Genomic DNA, 19047 nt, shown 5'->3' with positions numbered 1-19047 from the left:
CAAGTGTAAAACTCTCTCGATGTAATATACATGTAGTAGTCACACACACACACACACATACACACACACACACACACACACACACACACACACACACACGCGCGCGCGCGCGCGCGTCGACATAAACCAAATGCCAAAGTACATGACACAAGGATTGAAAGGAACACATAACATTCCAAAAATGAGGAGATATTAACGTCTGAAACATGCATGAAGAAATACATATGATGATGCTACATGACAACAACGAAAAAGAGCCACGCAACAATTCGCAAAACCTCGGGGGAAAAAAATGTAACATTTACAAACTGGTCATAAGGTCTACATGACAAGCACTCGCCCCGCTACACCAGCACTACTCCGCAGACCTAGTCGATCATGACACACACACACACACACACACACACACACACACACACACACCCTGGGATAAATTACAGGTAATCGTCTGCACAGGTGTATCGACGCGTTAATCTCCCCCCTAACCCCCACCCCCAACCTCCATCATCAATCACAGGCCAATAACCATCAATTACCCACCTCTACCCTACAGGGCCTGGGTCGTCGTCATCCATCAGGCACTCAAGATCGTAATCACCAGTACCCACTTCCCACCTGCGATACGAACGTCGCTACATCATCTTCCCCAACCTACCAGCATCACCACCTACAACCCTCACTACTGGCACTTGCCACACCACGACCCCCAACCACACAACAGCCACGTACCTCGCAGTCGCGTCACTGTCTCTACAAAACGGGGACGTTTCGTCCTCCCACACAGACCATCGTCAGAAGACCATCGGGGGGTCCTTCATTGACCTGGCACGCAGGGATGAGACGCCCCGGCGACTTCACGCACACTTGGTTAACAAGCAACACGCACAAATATCGTCGGTTCTCCCGGTCATCCTTCTCCTCCTCATGCTCCCCTCCTCAAACACCACAACCACAACCACCAACCAAAACGGCCTGATCATCACCACCACCACCTCCTCCTCCTCCTCCTCCCCCACACAATCGAGCAATCACGCACCCTCCCTCCCCCCCGGTACAACGGAGGACGACGATCTCCGTTGCCAGGCTCCGGGGGAGAACCAGTTTTTACGGCGGTCAGGCTCCAGAGGCGCGGTGGGTGGAGGAGAGTCCCGCGAGAGGCGGAGGTTCAAGGGGGGTTATAATCAGTGTTCTGTGTGACGTACCGGGTCAGTGTAGCGGAGGGGGGAACCAGCGGCGGGCGGCGGAGGAGGGGCGAGCGTACGCAATCTCCGGAAAACACAGCGGCGGAGGAAGGCAACAGACGGAGAGAGAAAGAGGAGAACACATGGATGACAATGGAAGGAAGGAGAGGAGGAGAGGAAAGAAGGAATAATGGAATGTTCAGCAATCGTGAGAGGCGCTGAACAGGGCCGGCAAGTGCGTAATAACAGGGACCTACAGAGAGAGAGAGAGAGAGAGAGAGAGAGAGAGAGAGAGAGAGAGAGAGGGGGGGGGGATAGGGGTAAGCGAGGCATGAGAACGGTCAAGACATGACCAGCATGGGTGACGGGCCCCTGAGCGCGTCACACACGTGTGCTTCAGCCGGGTCGTAGCGGCCGCCCCGGGCAAGGACACGCGGTAACGCAGCGTCTGTGACTGTAAAGTGGCGTACTCTCTCTCTCTCTCTCTCTCTCTCTCTCTCTCTCTCTCTCTCTCTCTCTCTCTCTCCCTCTCTGGCGTACAGTCGCCATTCTGACCATCCGGCAGGAGGGAGGCCGGTCGCCGGGCCCCGCGCGCGGGAACGTCACCACCTCCACACAACCTCGTCTCTTCCCAAGCTTATCTCTGGTCCATAGTGCCTCACGCAATGTTATCGCTACCGAGTAAATAAGATAACAAACTTACCTGTTCTTAAACTACGATTATCCGTAAATAATAACAATATGATAAACTTACCTGGTCCTAAACTACGATTATCCGTAGATGATAACAATGATAATTTACCTGCTCTTAAGCTACGATTATCCGTAAATAATATGACAACAAACTTACCTGCTCTTAAGCTACGATTATCCGTAAATAATAACAATATGATAACAAACTTACCTGTTCCAAAACTACGATAATTTCTAGCCAATTCTGCTATCCTCAGACTCAAATTAGAAGAGGAATAATATCTCGAGAGAATAAACTCCTGTGCTTATGTTACGTCGAGACGAAGTCTACTGCACTGGAATGTGTGCCGCACGCCGAGGGGGCAGTAGGGCGGTTATTACAACCCTGCTTGCCACATACGCGCTACACAATATGTGGCGGAGTTTTGTTTCTGAAAATGGGGCGTTGACCGCAGCCCCCGGGAGACAGTCCTCAAACCTATCTCTGGATGAATAAATTTTTGGTGTGTGTGTGTGTGTGTGTGTGTGTGTGTGTGTGTGAGAGAGAGAGAGAGAGAGAGAGAGAGAGAGAGAGAGAGAGAGAGAGAGAGAGAGAGAGAGAGAGAGAGAGAGAGAGAGCCACCTATTTCCACTGTACGAGATATGGGAAATTGACACTCGTGGGGCCCCATCCCTTGAACATCACTATAACACAACTTCTTAAATTCATGTTTGCTATCTGTATTAACCATGGTCTCAATCTTATTATTCCGTGTGTGTGTGTGTGTGTGTGTGTGTGTGTGTGTGTGTGTGTGTGTTGCTTATCACAAGCAAGATTACCCGTGATGACGTTTGAATAATAATTGCTTGACGCAAGCGCGCAGCGTGCATTAAGTAGCAGTGTTGCCATCAGTAACTACGGTGTTGCCAGCACACGTACTGCAGCGTTGCCACCACATGTATACTTCAGTGTTGCCACCAGATGTACCTCAGTGTTGCCACCATTTGTACTCGCGTACTGTACACTGGGCGTACTTCCCGCACTACCATCATCAAGCCACCACTCAAGGCCGGAGACAGAGGTCGAACTGACCTGTCTGGCCACGACCATAGTCTAGCGTTCGCTCTCCATCAACCTTGAGGCGTTCTATAACCATCCATAAATCGACCTTTCCCTTACACAGAAGACGTTGGTTCCTTAAGTAATCCCCTCCCAACAACACATGACGAGCCAGGGGGTATGTATTCACATCACCGCCACACGATAACATGCCACTTCAGTTAAGACACACTGACAATTATGCAAATCATGCCCATTGTAGATCTAAGTACTGCATACACGCGGGATACGCCGTCTACATCCAACACAACAGACTCTCCACCACCATCACAACATACGAGAAAGTAGTGAATATAACCTCCAGAGGAACTATTTCATTCTCCTCAGAGTGTACCATGTAGCGAGGCACACTACACCAGCAAGCGAGCACCAGCCCAGCTTCAGGATGAAAAGACAATGACGCTAACCTGAGGGATAGATAGACGGATAGACAGATATGAAGAGACAGACGGATAGACAGATAGACAGATATGAAGAGACAGACGGATAGACAGATAGACAGATATGAAGAGACAGACGGATAGACAGATACACAGACATGAAGACTTTAAACGATCCTATATATATATGACAGTGAAAAATCAAGTGCGATTCGACAGATGTTCAGTAGACGGTAAGGGTTCTACACACATGAGGTGAAGTTCACCACATTATGCCTACGTAAACCACGGGAGATAATGGAAGACTGGACAGCAAGCATGATCAGGCAAGAGGAAGCGAACCCTGACATGAATATTCTTTAAGAATCACATGCTTTCACAGGTCATGTCTGGTGCAGTGTGTGTGTGTACACACACAGCACACCAGGACGATGGAAGTCCGGATACTATGCAATGGCTTCTGTCACCAGAAGCCGACGAGCAATTGAGGATCGAATTCCGTGGAGCGAAGTCCATCATGAGGCCAGTACTGATGGTGAGAGGAAGCCTGTGTAGGACCGGATACCTTCCTCCTCCTCCCTCCCTCCTCGTCACATAAGGGTTCTGATCACTCCCCTCTCTCTCTCCTCTAAGGGTTCCTCAACACAGTCCCTCTTCCTCACCCAGGTGTTCCTCAGCACCAACCCTCCTCCTCCTCCTCCTCCTTCCCTAAGTGTTAAACATGCTCACATAAAACCCTCCCGGTGTGGATCCCCTCACGCGGGTTTGTTTACGTCCAACGTCAGGGGGAGGAAGAGAGAGAGAGAGACAGACGGCTGCACATGTGATGTTAAACCTCGTCAGACATATCGTCTACGTCAGCGACGTATACATACACAGTGGTTTAGAACCAGCTACTATGCATCACAAAGGCTACGAAGCACATCTTATCGCTTCGAAAAAGTAGGCAACCCAGGGGAACCGTTTCTTACTAGTACCGATATCGCCCGCATCACAACAACGGCGCTGCGGTACCGCGTAAACAGCCTGGGGTGCCAACGTTTGTTTTGTTCCACTCGTTTACTGTCCGGAACGCATCACTCATCTTGGTGTGTCTCAGGGGCAAGGGAGGAGGTGGCGGGAATATAATCCAGACTTAACGGGAATGGCGTTAACACATTACTGACGTGATGGCGATGGCGTTAACATATTCCTGACAACGCAGGCGGCGTATAAAGAGATGGCGCACAAATAATTCAACCTAAACGGACGGGGCGCAGAGATGGAGTTGAGTAATTAAGCTCCTGGCATGAGGGAGGAGATGGAAATACCACAAAGGGCAACACATCCATGTTAGCCTTCTCGATACACTCCCTCCCTCCTTGTCGATACACAGAGTGGCAAAAGGCGCCTCTGACACCATCGTGAGTCTGGCCTGATACTTCACGAGTGTGATACAGGTGAAGGAGTAAAATCAGACGTGAACCAGAACACAATGAGACGAGAAGCATTTGAAAATATCGAGTTGTCAAACTGCAATACTGATAATCTGGTGCCAGTTTCAATCTAGCGTTAAAATCTTTAATAAGACCTCCGAAACCATCGTATGATATGCGAAGGACAAGCCAAGTTGTGTACTGTAATGAAGTCAAAATAAAACAGGTAGGAGACGCACCTGACGTAAATGGAACGACCCACAGAATACCTGATTGCGACATGATGACTTGCACAAGACTTCCAGACATATGTGTACAGCATGTGAAATTGACGTGAGGCACCGAAGAAATAACAACACCTACAACTCCAGGCACGCCTCACAGGCGTGACGGAGCACGTACAGAGAAATGGCACACTGGTTAAGGTAAAATGACGACACAGCGTCAAGCTACGATCTCAAGATTGAATACAGTGACTGTGATCCGGGCCAGGTTCAGGTACAAGAGTCGCTTGGACGTGACAACGCGGAATGAACCATTAAGTTCTTCTTGTTAACAGGCCTATATAGTTCTCTCAGGAGGTCATTAGGCGTTAATTATACACTATACAGCTCAATGTGCTTATAGGCAGAACCATCGCCAGCATACTTAACAACGCCTAACACGGAGACAATCAATATGTGATAACAAATAATGTATCATCACTACCAACTCCAGGCCAGTTTACACAAGACGTATCATGAGCAGAGTCATGCAAAATCTTTTGCAGGAAATGATATTGCAGAACTGGGGCGCCCGGCGCATGACCCACACGCTGACAAAGGCCAGGACGCCCGACTCGCTCTTCCTGAAGTACAGTGAATCGTTCAACATGAAACACATGAAGCAATACTTCACAAGTAACACAGGAAACACAACACTAGAGGATGGGGGGACGTCAGCAGTGTTCGGGATTCCACAGCAACTGATGGGTTTACTGCGCTCGTACGGCGAACGCTCCAGCCTCTACACACTGCAAGTTTACCTCGTCTTAACACCGACCGTCTTTTCCGGGATACGTTTCAATGATCGCTCGCCACGCCACCCCCCTACCACACCACCACCACAACACTCGCTCCTTAGAGGGGGATGTGCCACAACCCGGCGATTCTGGGTGGTCCTCTGATCAACCAGACTGTTGGTGCTCGCTTCAGGTTACCACGACGTGCGTCGAGGAGGGAGGGAGGGAGGGGGAGGGAAGAAGGGAGGGAGTCAGCCCAGGACGTTCACTGTGAGGGGAAAGTATACCATTCCCCTCAGATGCCTCCCGCTGGGTGGGCACCATCGTAAGTCTACACCCGTGTCCCTCAGCTCCAGCAGAATTGACCCGCACAATGGAAACATTACGTTCAATAAAGCATACAGAGAGAGAGAGAGAGAGAGAGAGAGAGAGAGAGAGAGAGAGAGAGAGAGAGAGAGAGAGAGAGAGAGAGAGAGAGAGTCAGTTCACAGGTACAACGAGACAACATGAACACACTGATCCAGGTCTGAACTGGCGGGTCGTGAACACATCATCCGTCCAGGTATGATACGACCACACACCCCCTCCTCCCTCACCTCCTCCTCCTCCCGGACCTACCTACCTCAACCCCCCCCCCCACCTACCCCCTCTAAGCTTGCCCAATCCTACCAACACTTCTACCCTCACACCCCATCCCGCTACTCCTCCTACACCAGTCAGCTTTCCTATCCTGTCTCCCTCCTACATGAAGTCTTATAAAGAACAAACACACACACACACACACACACACACACACACACACACACACACACACACACACACCTCCGGCAACGTCTTCAGCCGTTTTACCCAAACAACCAATTTGGTCACCAGTCATGTTCAAGAACAACCACCAAAGTTTGGTAGTCACCTTCACACACGTACCAGCCAGCCAGTCCCACCTTCAAAGTGACTAACACGACACAAAACCCTCAACCATCGAGAGACGAGAACCTCTATAAACACCGTGATGAAGGGACTGGATCACACATAAAAGGATTTAGAATCTTCGAGTGCTGGAGGGAGTTCTACACCCACAAGACAGGAAGAATCAGTGGATTGTAATATATATACAGTAGGAGGGGTATACACCTGCAGCATTCCGAGCCAAACAGATTATAAGGTGTTCGGACGATATACTAACACAACAGGATCGTAAATCTATCCCATTCTCTCTCTCTCTCTCTCTCTCTCTCTCTCTCTCTCTCTCTCTCTCTCTCTCTCTCTCTCTCTCTCTCCCCCCCAGGATACGAGGGCTTTTATATGCTGAACTTGCCGGGTTGTGGGGGAGGAAGTTCATGCAAGATGCCATCGAAGAGAGAGAGAGAGAGAGAGAGAGAGAGAGAGAGAGAGAGAGAGAGAGAGAGAGAGAGAGAGAGAGAGAGAGATCTACACAAATGTGTGTGTGTGTGTGTGTGTGTGTGTGTGTGTGTGTGTGTGTGTGTGTGTGTGTGTGATCATTCCTGCCCCCCGGGCTGTGAGGGACACATTACCACTGACACCAGGGATGACCAGCAACACCAGTGTTGATGACAACGATGAGTCAGTGATGTTACTCAACCGTTCATGACCCACTCTCCCTGCCTGACTCACCATGCATGGTCCTGCTGCCCGACACTATATGGGCCTGCTTGTTGACCCTTACTCACTCTACTCGCCTCATGACTCTTACTCACTGTACTCGTCTCATGACTTACTGTACTTAGCCTGATGACTCTTACTCACTGTACTCGCCTCATGACTCCTACTCACTGTACTCGTCTGATGACTCTTACTGTACTCGTCCGATGACTCTCACTCACTCCACAAACCTCGAAGACATAGCCTGCTTAACTAGCCATAACTAGCAGCTTATCTGGACTTAACTAGCTACGTCATTAAGCTTAATTACCTGCTTAACTACAACTACACAATTAAATTCTCTCACATAACTTCCATCATTCCCCTCACTTAACTACAACATTGTCTATCTATCTCACATCTACCCATCTATCATGATATTCTCCATTTTTCAATACCATGGTACGGGATAGGTAAAGAGGGCATCTAACAATCACCCTTACCCAAATTCATCTCAACTCCAGGCGTCACACTATGAAACAAGACCCCAAACAACCTAACTCATCTAACTATTCCACACCATTTCCATCTAACTCCTTAAAATCTCATTAATCAGATGACGCTATGATAAAACTTCTAAAACCACACACACACACACACACACACACAAAGTGGAGGTCACATTGCTATTTCAAATATCACACGAGTAACGAGTTATAACTGCCATGCCAATTTAAACAATTCCAAAATAGTAAAAAGACCATTAAGTATGCATAAACCGTACCCCATTATCACAGCATACCATCACAAATTACCACCTGTTAAGATTCGTAACTTCAGTTAAAACAGAGTCATAATAACCAGGGAAGAAATAATTTCCGTAGTCGATAAAATCCTACACTACCACAAACATACCCTATACTACGACCATCACAAATCATCCATTGAAACACAAAACAACACAAAAATATAACAATAATAAAGACACACATGACCAATCAAAATTGACCATTACCACTGCAGAGCAACAGTAAGAAACAAAATACTACACACACACACACTCACCACTATAAAACCACATCTGATCAAAGTAAGTTAACAACATAAACACAAAATACCACGCAAACATAAGCTATCAACATGAAGACAACAAGACCACAAATTCAGGGGAAAATATAAAAAAGGGACATCATTGCCAACACTGGGGGAGAAAACATCAGCATCACAGACAGTGTTATCCCACCAGAGCAAGACGATTCACAACCCTTGGGTACATTGACTTGACCTTCCATCTGACCCGTGAGGGTGGGTCAGGTCGTGCATCGGGTCATTATTCCCTGGAGTGGCTGGCGCCTTCGTTCTCAAGGATCTTACTAGCCCACTCCAGCACGCGTCGTCGTTAAGTCGTTCTGAAAGGGTCGTACCCTCGCGTTCAAAGGTCGTACCATCGTGTTCACAGGGGGTTCAATGCGAACACCCAAACCACTCAGACAAGTACCTTCATAATCCCCATAGTATATATATATATATATATATATATATATATATATATATATATATATATATATATATATATATATATATATCATGATGTGATTATTACACGAAAGTGCACTTGGGAACTTTTCGTGTTTCATTTTCCCCGTGGACTCACAGGAATATATATATATATATATATATATATATATATATATATATATATATATATATATATATATATATATATATATATATATAAAGGTAACATGCCATTTTCAACGGACATGAAGTACAGGGTTAAGCACGTCCCTCCCTCCTCGGGCGAGGCTAATCTCGTTTTCTGTGGCTAAATGCTGAAGACCCGACGCTAATTGCAGATTAAGCGACCTACCCCACCCCACTTTCAACACCACCTCCATATATCACTATCTGCCACCGAGCATTTAAATTGTGACGTACACACACACACACACACACACACACACACACACACACACACACATATAATATATATATATATATATATATACATATAGAAACATATATATATATATAAAGTTGACTGCTTTTGCTATACAGAAGCGCAATTAATTCGCCTTCCGTGTTTATACCACAAGTTCAACTCTAATGGCGTAGTTATCCCAGAACATATCCTCCTTTACGATGACTACAGACAGACTACTTCCCCGGTGAGCCAGGGAGATGGGTGAGGGTGGGAGGAGGGTGAGGCAGGGAGATGGGCGAGGCAGGGAGACGGGTGAGGCAGGGAGATGGGTGAGGCAGGGAGATGGGTGAGGCAGGGAGATGGGTGAGCCAGGGAGATGGGTGAGCCAGGGAGATGGGTGAGGCAGGGAGATGGGTGAGCCAGGGAGATGGGTGAGGCAGGGAGATGGGTGAGGCAGGGAGATGGGTGAGGGCGGGAGGATTACACCGGCCATTAGCACTATCTTGCTCTCTTATCGGGTTATCGGCGCCGTAGGGCTCTGTAGAAAGTTACCCCAGTGCCCCTACCTCTGACCTCAATGATGACCAATAACCATATACAATTAAGCAGTTTTAAGGAAAGTATCATCATCATCAATAATAATAATAATTTTTTTTTTTCATACTATTCGCTATTTCCCGCGATAGCGAGGTAGCGTTAAGAACAGAGGACTGGGCCTTTGAGGGAATATCCTCACCTGGACCTCTTCTCTGTTCCTTCTTTTGGAAAATTAAAAAAAAAAAAAAAAAAAAAGAGAGGGGAGGATTTCCAGCCTCCCGCTCCCTTCCCTTTTAGTCGCCTTCTACGACACGCAGGGAATACGTGGGAAGTATTCTTTCTCCCCTATCCCCTATAACAATAATAAGAATAACAATAATAATAATAATAATAAATCAGTTTCACCTTTGTGCATAATTTTTTCATCATTTGTTTTCTATGAAAAAATAATAAATTTTCTTCACGCCCTTCAAATAATAATAATAATAATAATAATAATAATAATAATAATAATAATAATATAATAATGATTATTATAATAATAATAATAATAATAATAATAATAATAATAATAATAATAATAGAGCGTTTCATCCCTTAACAAACTGTCATAAAAAATAAATTGCTTTTGTATTTCTAACAAAATTTGGTTCACATTTTCACCTGCTTTCAAAATCTATTTTTTCATGGCCGCTTCTCTCTCGTCTGAATGAGACACCAAATAACATCTTTTACAATTTAGCAAACCGTTATGAAGACGCGTTCCACAACGTTTAAAAAAAAAAAATGCTCGGCACGATAACTTTCAAGACGTAAATGTACGATAACTGTAAAAACGTGCCGATAAAATACCGAAAAAGAAATGTAAAAGGACAGTTTACTTTAAGAATATGTTCCGACGACATGAAATAAAATCTTACAAAAATGCCAGCAATCACACGTGACCTTTAGCGCCAACCCGCACCCTATTTTCATTGGATTTAAAAACAGTTTCACTTACTTTCAAGTACTTGGAAAGATACAGGAGCACCACGAGTAAAAACAAATCTTTGTGTGTAGTGTACATAGAGGTAATCACAACACAGCAATTATACCAAACATTACAATCCACACAATGTATGACGTCAGAGGTTTGGTGCACCGGATTCTCAAAGCACAATGGACACACTACGTCAACAACACATGGAAAACGGAGTACGGGGAGAGGGAGTACATACATACCTGATAACAGGAAATCCGTAGCTGGCGACGCGACGTTGTCCAGGACCCACGTACAGTTAGTAACTCACTGATCGTCCATGGCCTCCTACTGCCACTAGGGGTGGTACTTTGTTGATCAACAAATCATCCTTAATATTTACCACTTATGTACAGGTTGTTCTATACCGTGAGCACTGCTGTTTCTTATACACAGTTTGTGATCTAGAGGAGGCAGCACCGTTATTTCACATTGCTTTTACGATATAATCACTTGGCTGGAAAAAGGAAAATAAATACTCTCATATTTCCAACACCATAATTTGAATATATGTATTTATATATATCACATGTTGTATATCAACTGACTGTTATATTTCCCTGATAATGTGATTATTACACGAAAGTGCACTTGGGAACTTATCGTGTTTCATTTTCCCTGTGGAATCATAGGATATTTATATATATATGCACACACACACACACACACACACACACACACACACACACACACACACACACACACACACATATATATATATATATATATATATATATATATATATATATATATATATATATATATATATATATATATATATATATATATATATATATATATATATATATATATATATATATATATTCGTGAAGAGTAATGGTGTATAACACAAGTCCTACCCATATCTTTGAACTTAAGGTCACTTGGATCACAATCATATCTTAATTCTCATAGTTCATGAACAACGGGGCAACTTTTAGTCTTCAACAACTGAAAAAAAAAATACGACGTATACTTCTCCCTATCCTAACTATATCCCACCACATACTAAACATACCCAGGCAGCTCATACTACCACAGAGTATATCTTCACCGTTAATTTGGGGTCTTATTCCCACAATATACCAGTCATATTGGGTTCATGTATCTCTCGTTTTCTTTCGACATTTCGCACAATTCCACTTCCACTTCGCATTCCTGACCAATTCATGAAGCTCCTTAGCATTTGCTCCGCAGATTAATCCTGATTGTAATTACCTTTCTAACACAGACGAGTGGAAATATACACAACACTCTGTGTCGCAACGAATGAGGCATCAGATAACCTAATCACACACACACACACACACACACACACACACACACACACACACACACACACAGGAAGGGTGGGCTGGTCGACAACACAGTACCCAACCTCGTAATATGATCAGGGGCGTTGCGGTCAGGTCTGACGTCGCTGGCTGGTCTGTCCAGCGGTGCGGTTAGAGCCGGTTTCAGTGCGGTCGGTCTACTCTGGGAAGGGTGCGGTAGTGGTCTGGAAGTTGTGGTAACGGTCACGGGACAGTGGTAGTGGTCTGGGAGCTCCGGCAATGGTCATGGAAACAGTGGTAGTGGTCTGGAGGCTGCGGTAATGGTCATGGAAACAGTGGTAGTGGTCTGGAAGCTGCGGTAATGGTCATGGAAACAGTGGTAGTGGTCTGGAAGCTGCGGTAATGGTCATGGAAACAGTGGTAGTGGTCTGGAAGCTGCGGTAATGGTCATGGAAACAGTGGTAGTGGTCTGGGAGCTGCGGTAATGGTCATGGAAACAGTGGTAGTGGTCTGGAAGCTGCGGTAATGGTCATGGAAACAGTGGTAGTGGTCTGGAAGCTGCGGTAATGGTCATGGAAACAGTGGTAGTGGTCTGGGAGCTCCGGTAATGGTCATGGAAACAAAGAAGTATTCCAGAAAGAAATAAATGAGACAGTGGCATGGACTTAAACCACCAGTCTGGTAACTGTCAAAACTAAGAGTCTAGTAGTCGTCAAAAAAACTACCGGAAATGTGCCTGTGTTATGAACCCTACGGCACGGGCCCTCTGGTTAGAGGCGAGGCCTTCCGCACAAAGCCCTCTAGTCACAGTCTACGTCAGGAGCGCAATGTTGTACTTCCCTTCTCCAGCAATATCCCGTCTTGCACCACCGTCAATACTATCCCTCCCCCACAATGAACACGATATATCATGGTTTCGCGGGTCCATGCTATATCATCGGGTATGGCTATATCTTAGCAGCGCTTATAAGCTTTCCCTTCCATAGTGGCTACGGTGATTCCAGGTCCTATATTATGTTCTCTACCGTGCGTTCCTCCTCTGCAGCGTGGTCCCTGGTCTTCATCAAGTGGTCTTCCTCAGCAAGGTGTGGTCTTTCCTTCCTTGGGACTTTTTAAGTCTACAAACTCAGTGGCGTAGCCCACCTTGGTCTACTATGGTCTGACTGGCAGTATGGTCTCAAGATCAATGAAGAGAGATGGTTCGATACTTAAGTACGACGGCGTGAGGGCCCAAGGTCAAAAGGTCGTGTCGCCATACACACAAAAAAAAGGTCATCTCGTGAAGAAGGGTCGTAGATAGTGCCACCGTGGTCCCAAGAGCTTGATGTAAACCTTTCCTGTCAACACAAGACCATGTGGTACTAACCCCATTCAACGGTCCAGTGTCACTCACCGGCCATATGTCTACCGACCACAAGACTCAATTCTCATAAAATCTACAAAGTTAGTTTATATCTAATCACTTTACTTGCCGTGCCTCACGTTATGACGTGGGTCTGTTAACATCACAGGTGCCCAACAAATGTGAGTACAGAATTATACGAACTTAAATGGACAAGAAGCAAGTATAAAGGAGAGAATACAAAGAAAACACACGATGGCAACATTTGAACACTAAAACAGGTACCGCTAGCGTTAATACTGATCGTGACACTTCTATCATACGTGTACAAAGTAAGTGTCATATAAACACTCTCTGAGCCAAGTCGTCACACACAAGGAAACTCTCACAGATCATGAACTCCCCGTCTCGACGTACGTGTCTGTTTAAGATGCGATACAGAGTCAACTTCACTCCCTAACAACATAGCGCCTGTTCTACCTAACGACCACCACGCAACAAAGGCCCCCCTCGTCTGTAACAAAGCTTCACTGTAAAGCTATCACAAAGCTGCTACTGCTAAGATAAGAGGTTCAAATTTACTGGAAGAACAGGGGCTTCTTTATTCAATCACCTGGGATCAATCGAACTCCCGAGATTGTGTTTCTTCCGTAACATCTTCCTTAAAGGAACTCCTCTTTCTTCTGAGTACCAAGGTACATGACCCAAGCATACTATAAAGGGAACGTCTGCCTCTCTTATACATGGTTATTACAATCATATTCATGGTTATCTCTTATCCGAAACAGAAATTCCAGAAAGTCCGTCGATAGATATTTCCCGAATGTCTATTGACCCAACAGGCGACAACAGCACCACAAGCCATTAGTTATAACATGGCCGACCACGTCAACACAGAACCGACGCCATCTTTGCGAGGTGTAAACAAAGGTAATATACGATATTTCCCCCTCAGACTAGTTCTCGTGTGAGCTGAGACAGACGACGCTTCCCCTCGTGCTAAAAGGCGTCTCACCCTCAACCAGACCTAAACCACGTCTTCGTCATGGGCCTCAAAGCCATTCACAGGAGCTCTTAAAAATAATTCCAAGGCTCACATGTGTGTTCCGAGTTACACGTTAATTATATGGAAGGAACCGTTCAAAGAGGAGAGTCATGTTGTAGTTATCACTCTCAGCGATAGTGTTAAACACCATTAACGCTCACACTGAAAGGTCTGACTATCACACTTACTAAGGATCTTAAGAAATATAGATCAGAACATTTTACAATAAGAAACAAAACTGAAAACACAAGACTATTCTTGTGGTCGTAAATAAATGTCAGAATCTAATGCCAAGCGGTATACATCAATGCCCTCCTACCCTCCACCTAACGTTGCTGGTTCGGGTTAGAAACTTTATAAAAGTTACATCAATGCCCTCCTACCCTCCACCCAACGTTGCTGGTTCAGGTTAGAAACTTTATAAAAGTTACATCAATGCCCTCCTACCCTCCACCCAACGTTGCTGGTTCGGGTTAGAAACTTTATAAAGTTACATCAAAACTGTGACCGTGATGATACGTGAATGAAGCATCACTTTAAAACCTTTCGTTAACTGGTAGTTTTGGCGGTGTTCTTTCCATGTTATTCTGACTCTTGGTTGTGAAAGCGCAAATTAACTGGTTCTACCGGAGTAGTGCAAGTTGATAGTAGTTGTAGCTTTGAGTTTTGCTTTGTATTACACCAGTATCGTGTCTGGGGTCATCCCAACACATAAATGTTCCCACCAACATACACTTCAATATTCATGAATGATTAAGATATACCATGAGATCACATGAGTGCCAGGAATACGTGAGTAATGCGTCATTGATTCACACCTAGAATGACTTCTTCACACAACACAACATAGATAAGAGAAAATACAATTATTGCAACAGGCAAGCCGATATGCCAAGCCTTCACCGATTCATGTCGTTTTCAATACGAGAATAAATCACTTGGTGTACTTTAAAACCACACAATAGCGACCTGTTCAAACTGCATGATTGCTGTCGCTACCGGTACTAAAAAATGGGCGAATTTGATATGCTTGCAAGGAGACACCACGGCTCACTCTGGTCCAACTAACTCAACCCCTCCTCCCTCCCAGTCCATGGTCAAATGACCACCACATTCCTTGAGCAAATTACAGGGTATTTCATTTTATCAAAAACTCGTAAATACTTTCCCTTGTTCTTTCTTTTCCCGTTTCTTAATCTCTCTATATTTCAATTAAGGCCCGGCCTTGATGTGGACTTTCGTCCGTGGCTAGAGCTGTGGTTTTGGTGTATTGCACATGACAGCTAGAGACTGAGTGTGAACGAATGTGGCCTTTGTTGTCTTTTCCTAGCGCTACTATGGGGGGGGGGGGATTTCATGTGTGGCGTGGTGGCGACAAGAATGGATGAAGGCAGCAAGTATGAATATGTACATGTGTATATATGTATATGTCTGTGTATGTATATGTATGTATACGTTGAAATGTATAGGTAAGTATATGTGCGTGTATTGGCGTTTATGTATATGCATGAGTAGGTGGGTGGGTTGGGCCATTCTTTCCTCTGTTTCCTTCCGCTACCTCGCTAACGCGGGAGACGGCGATAAAGTACAAACATACCTATATCTATCTATCTATCTATCTATCTATCTATATATATATATATATATATATATATATATATATATATATATATATATATATATATATATGACAACTTACTGGACGAATCATTCTGCATCTTTACTTCACCATTACACCCCATCATCCTCATATGTATCTTTTATACCTTAAATAATCTCATGCTATTCCATTCAACTCAGTCTACAAACTCTGATATAACATTTCAAAGTAATATCATTCCTTCATACGACTTCAACAACCCGCACGGCTAACCTCAGCCTGGTCCATACTTCAATAACTGACCATTGTGGACCCGACCAAACCTGAGATGGCTCATCCCATACCAATGTGTGTGTGTGTGTGTGTGTGTGTGTGTGTGTGTGTGTGTGTGTGTGTGTGAAACGTATCCTTGCTCGTGAGGCGAACTCTTACAAAAACAAATAAAAAAATAAAAGTAAAACCTATCACGCATCATTACTGATCATTCGCACCTACATCTAACATTCATGTAGCTTCCCTGAAACTAACGATCGAAGGAGGTTCCTGGCTACATCTACCCACTGCTCTCATGTCTACGAGACTACTACTGTAGTCCAGCAGATAAACTCAGTCATGACCAGTCGATCTGTTATTTATCGTCTGGCCTCGAGATACCATTTTCAACACTGGTACTCGAACGGCGCCCGTGAGGTCCTAACCCATCTGCAGGACATGAGGGACCTGAAGAAGTGAGAACCATACACGTGTTTTGTTTACTCCTTAGGAAAACCCAAGATGAGGGGCAGTTCCCATAGTCTCCCTCCCATGGGAGAGTCAGGCTCAAATGCTCACAGATTTTTAAGTCGATGATACAAGCAAGAAGAGGGACTAACTACGCATGTTAAAACCACACAACCACTTGCTACGCAAAGTAGCATATATTCGTACGGGAGTGACATCAGCAGCATCCACACACACATGTGACGAATCCTTCTTTCAAGCCTCAGTGATATAGCATGACACAGACAGTAAGGCTTTGCATGATCGCTGTCTCTTCATATCCGGGTAGGTACCCTAGCGATGTAATAAATGAATTAAGAACTCGGTGTACATGACACTGTATCGGAGGTATGGTTGAGTCAGGTCATATACATAAGCATCCCGTATGCATCCCGTATTGCCTTACTCTATATACCGTACAATAAAACACAATTCTCCATGTCATTCCCGAAAATGATTGTATTCTCTGTTCACTACACCAGCATTGGTGAACACAGTCAACACCCACGTGCGCTTTTCTCGCTGAATTGGGGTCTGCTTTACCTCACATACCACGTCTTCCTTTCTATAACTCGTTAAAATCGTTTCAACAGACTTATTAAAGATATTTTTTCCAAACCTCTTTGGACAGAAAATTTATGTGGCAATCATAAATCTGTGCCATCATGGGTGGTATGACATTTCATATGCAATTAACAAATGAAAAAAAAAATATGAACGTACGACGCGGTATTTAGTGAAACAGAGGCGTCATTCACCATCCATTACGTACAGTGGTCATGACTCGAGTCCAGACGAGATAAGTAGTCGGGTTCTGCATCGTAAGAACCACCTCTGACGTCTTATCCTAGTTGTGTAGGTCTAAACACGCATCAGGAGGCTACCAATATTTCTAATATACACACCAATTTACATACAAAATATGTATAAAAATGTCAATGAGAGTCAGGAAGTTTAAAATATTACTTACAGGCACAAACTGTTTCATTATCTACAAATATAAAACGAAAATCCACTTCTCTAAGTAACAAGTTTCAACACGCTTTTCCACACACGCACACGAGTATCCAGTTGCGCCGGCGAACACCCTCCCACGACCACCACACAAGCGTCACTGACGCGGGGGAATCTGACTGACCGGGTCTCCGGCAGTTTGTCAGGTGCAGTTGCCGACGACTTTTATTTTCCTTCATCTCAAGGACGTTCACTTCTTAGGACCCGCAACTGGTTTCGCTGGAAATATGGCACTAAGGAATCTCCTTCCTTGTTCGGCGTATTTTAGAAATAATCAATCGCGATGTATTATTGCATTACAATAGTGGCATTATTTTGATGGCGACTTCTCAGTACCCACCTAATCTTAAATGTCAATCTCTTACAAAAGTATATATATATATATATATATATATATATATATATATATATATATATATATATATATATATATATATATATATATATTCGCCATTTCAAGTTACAAGTAACAACAGAAAAGATATATATCATTTTGTGTCACTGTCTACGCCACTCACACCGACATTGCTAAGGGTTGATATATAATCCTCCTCCCAAGTTAGATGGACAATGAATGGAGAGGTTCTTCCTATTTTTACATAAGCAACACAACCTTCAGCTCGTGGAAACATGTTACAATACTAATTAGTCTTCGTCAGTACGTATCATAACGTTGTTATATAAAGAAAATAATACTTGATAACTCAACGTCAGAAATAATAAGGATAATAACAAAACAGTGGAATAAGTATAGACTCCACAACAATAACATACGATGCTTGAAATAATGTTGACTGTGACAATAACACTAATAACTACAATTACGAAGATAACAAACAAGAATATAAAAACTACTACGTATTTATCACGGCAACATTCAATATATACATATATATATATATATATATATATATATATATATATATATATATATATATATATATATATATATATATATATATATATGTTTCCTTGCGCTACCTCGCAAACGCGGGAGACAGCGACAAAGCAAAAAAAAAAAAAAAAAAAAATACATATATATATATATATATATATATATATATATATATATATATATATTGACTGCCGATAATAAAAAGAAAATGGACATTCATTGGAATGAAGTTTGTTTAGTTACCCTTACTTCACTCCAAAGTGCAAACCTGA

General features: G+C 44.0%; 1 protein-coding gene across 4 annotated transcripts in view; it reads right to left on the bottom strand.

Annotated features, from left to right (window-relative positions):
- LOC139757629 (uncharacterized) overlaps positions 1 to 17975 on the bottom strand; it is a 529494-nt gene extending 511519 nt beyond the window's left edge. For 3 of the 4 annotated variants that reach the window (XM_071678288.1, XM_071678290.1, XM_071678292.1), the window contains exons 1-2: positions 17837 to 17975; positions 11050 to 11303 (exon numbers count right to left, since the gene is read on the bottom strand). The gene's annotated coding sequence lies outside the window, so the exon portion shown is untranslated. The remainder of the gene's footprint in view (positions 1 to 11049; positions 11304 to 17836) is intronic. The other variant, XM_071678289.1, reaches the window with a different exon arrangement.
- Between the last annotated feature and the right edge of the window lie 1072 nt (positions 17976 to 19047).

This window comes from Panulirus ornatus, chromosome 27, assembly GCF_036320965.1.
Source record: "Panulirus ornatus isolate Po-2019 chromosome 27, ASM3632096v1, whole genome shotgun sequence".
NCBI lineage: Eukaryota > Metazoa > Arthropoda > Malacostraca > Decapoda > Palinuridae > Panulirus > Panulirus ornatus.
The sequence above is the reverse complement of the archived record's forward strand: the minus strand, read 5'-3'. Positions and strand labels throughout refer to the sequence as shown.